The sequence below is a fragment of the Nicotiana attenuata genome, chromosome 5, assembly GCF_001879085.1.
Source record: "Nicotiana attenuata strain UT chromosome 5, NIATTr2, whole genome shotgun sequence".
In the NCBI taxonomy this organism is placed as follows: Eukaryota; Viridiplantae; Streptophyta; class Magnoliopsida; order Solanales; family Solanaceae; genus Nicotiana; species Nicotiana attenuata.
Window position 1 is genome coordinate 12,962,809 of NC_031993.1, and position 3,737 is coordinate 12,966,545.

The window sequence follows — 3,737 nt, forward strand, 5'->3', positions numbered from 1 at the left end:
TGTGCATTTTTGTTGCACAGGTATATATACCTCTAGCAGCCTATTGGGCGTAGCAGCAGGGACGACTCTGGGACTAGGTGAGCTGCATTGTTCTAGACGACCCGCAGCCAGTGTAGTCCCTTTCAGCATTTTATTATTTATTCCCTGTCCACTGTATTTCGTACAGATGTTGTATTTTACTTTCCTTATTGATAGTTGCTCATGTACTTGTGACACCGGGTTTCTGGGATGGGTTTCAACGGATTTGTACTAATTGTTATTATTTAAATTTGAATTTAAGTAGTGAACTTTTATTTATGAAAATGGAAGGAAAAACCTTAGATTTTCAAAAGTATTAAAAGAGGAATTTATTTAATAATCTAGTTGGCTAGCATGACAGAGGTGGCCGGCGCCACCACGACCCTTAGTGGATTTTGGGTCGTGACAGTGATGCTGCTCAATTGTCACGACCCGGATTTCCCACAATCGGGAGTCGTGATGGCGCCTACTGTCGGAGCTGGGCAAGCCAAGCATTTAAACATTTTCCGATAACAACCCAACAATAATAATATTAACGAGTCATTTAACTATAAGCGGAAGTCTTTAAAACATAAATAACTAAAAACCCAAAATGCGGAAGTTTAATATTTCTCTACCCAAGACTGGAGTCGCTATCTCACGAACCACTAAAGAGTGCTACAAACAAGTCTGAATAGAAAATACATAATATTTGTCTCGGTACAATGAAAACAAACTGAAAATATGGAAAGGGACTTCGGCCTGCGAACGCCGGCTAGGCTACCTCGTAAGTCCCTGGACTGAAGTCAGCTCTCGATCGATATACTACTGTTGTGGTCCAAAAGCTGCTCTGGTACCGTGATCTGTGCAAAAGAGCACAGAAGTGTAGCATCAGCACAACCGACCCCATGTGCTGGTAAGTGCCTGGCCTAACCCCGGCGAAGTAGTGACGAGGCTAGATAGGACTACCAAACCAACCTGTGCAGTTCAATATCTATATGCAATAAAAGGAAAGAACAAAGCAATTAAATAGTTAAGAGGGAGGGGAGCATACTATGGGGGAGTACAGTCCGGATATAAAGTCAACAATTTACGTAAGAAACAGGGCAATAACAATAATTAATAAGAGCACGAAAATCAGCAGTAGCACGGCATCAACCTTTGTGCTTTTACTCTCATTCTCACCAAAAGCAATCAAATAAAGTGCACGGCATCACCCTTCGTGCTTTCCCTCACGTAACTCTCATATCATGGCACGGAATGATCCTTCGTGCAATTATAATCAAATCAGAGCACGGAATGTCCCTTCGTGCATAAATATTCAAACATGGCACGGAATGACCCTTTGTGCAAATATAATCAAAACATGGCACGGAATGACCCTTCGTGCAAATATAATCAAAACATGGCACGGAATGACCCTTCGTGCATTATCACTCTTCCTCACCCAAACAGTAATCACAATCAAACGGGGCGAGGGGATAAACAAATTATAAGAAATGTCCCGGCAAGGGAATTACATAATTAACAGCTAAATCCCTGCAAAGGAGATAGTCAATATACTCAAACCATCCCGGCAAGGGATTAATCATATCACTTTCTATTTCTTTCATTTCTTACTCAATAGTCTTTTTATCGTTCGAGCCAACGCTCCAAAGAATTTACAATTCATAATTAGTCCTCATACTCTTCACATTTCATAGAATTCATCAATTAACATGGAAGAGTCATAATAATATCAGGATAAGTACATACAAGGACCCACGGTCATGCTAGACACCGGTGTATAGATACTCGTCACCATGCCTATACACCGTACTCGATTCATTTAGAAATTAGCAAATAATAACACTCTAATCCTATTCCCTCAAGCCAAAGTTAGATCAAACACTTACCTCGGTCCAAAGAATAGCAATCAATCCTCAAATACCGCCTTTCCTCTACAATCCGACTCCGAAACAATGATATCTAGGCATGATTAATTCAATAATATCAATAAAGACTCAATGGCAACATCCCATAGCCTAGATATGAATTTCCTAGCATTCTTCCAAAAATACCAAAATTCAACACCGGGCCCACATGGTCCAAACACGAGGCTCGGTCCAAAACCCAATCACCCATAACCCCACGAGTTCAAATATGCAATTTCTTTTAAGATTTGACTCCAAATTGAGGTTGAATCACCCAAAATTCTCAAAAATCCTAGCTCTACCCAAAACCCTTAATTTCTACTTTAGTTTCATGATTTAGGCTTAGAAACTTGCTAATTAATGAAGGAAAAGTGAAGGAAATGAGTGGGGAATTACTTACCCAAGTGACCTTGAAGAAGGGAGGCTTCAATGGGGTCCTAAGGCTTGAAGGAGAATGGAGTTCGTGAGAAAAATGAAGAAATCCCGAGTGTACTGTTTCTGTTCTTTTTAAAAAAATCACTGGGGGAAAATTGGTCTATGCGATCGCGGAGAAGGAAATGCGATCGCATAGAGAAGGGCAAAATGGTCACTGCGATCGCAAGCTAGTCTATGCGATCGCATAGAGGAAAATAGAGGGCTTCTCAAGCTAGCACTATGCGATCGCGGGAGGGCTGGTGCGAACGCATAGAAGAAAAAGTAAAGGTGGGGTTTTTCATGCAATGCGATCGCGTATAAGGATTTCTGGACCCCCTTAAGTTGCTCTATGCAATCGCAACACTTCCTATGGGATCGCATAGAAGAATTAACTGGGCACAGACAACAGCTATTTTCTGCAACTTTTCTAAGGTTAAAATCATCCCGAAACGCATCCGAATCACACACGAGCCCTCGGGGCTCCTAACCAACCACACACACTAACTCAACAACCTCATACGAACTTAACCATGCGATTAAATCGCCAAAATAACATCATAAAGGAGGAATCAAACCTCAAAATCATCACTTTTTCATCAAACTTCATAAACTTTCAAACTTAGAGTTTTAGGTCCGAAATACGTCAAATGACGTCCGATTTCGACCAAACTTTACAGAAAGCGCTTAACACATATTTAAGACTTGTTCCGGGCGTCGGAACCAAAATACGAGCCCGATACCACAGTCTTTTAATCAATTTTCATTTCCATTTTCCTTAAAAATTTCAGAAAAACAATTTCACAGAAAAATTCTTTTCTCGGGCTCTAGACCTCGGATTTCGACTCCGAACATATGCCCGTGTCTTATATTTTTCTACGGACCCTCCGGGACCGTCAAATCACGGGTCCGGGTCCGTTTACCAAAAATGTTGACCGAAGTCAACTTTAATCATTTTATAGCCACATTTTGAAATTTTTCACAGAATTTAACATATAATCTTTCTGGCTACGCGCCCGGACTGCGCACGCAAATCGAGGCAACTAAAGGTGAGGTTTTCAAGGCCTCGAAAGCACGGAAAAGGGAGAAATCCGGTGATGACCCTTTGGGTCGTCACATTCTCCACCTCTAAAACAACCGTTCGTCCTCGAACGGACAAAAGAAAGAAGTACCTGAGTCGGGAAATAGATGAGGATAGCGGCTCCGCGTATCAGACTCGGACTCCCAGGTCGATGCCTCAGGAGGCTGACCTCTCCACTGGACACGCACTGAAGGAAAACTCTTCGACCTCAATTGTCGAACCTGCCGGTCTAGAATAGCTACCGGCTCCTCCTCGTAAGACAGATCCTTGTCCAACTAGACAGTGCTGAAATCTAACACGTGGGCTGGATCGCCGTGATACCTCCGAAGCATCGA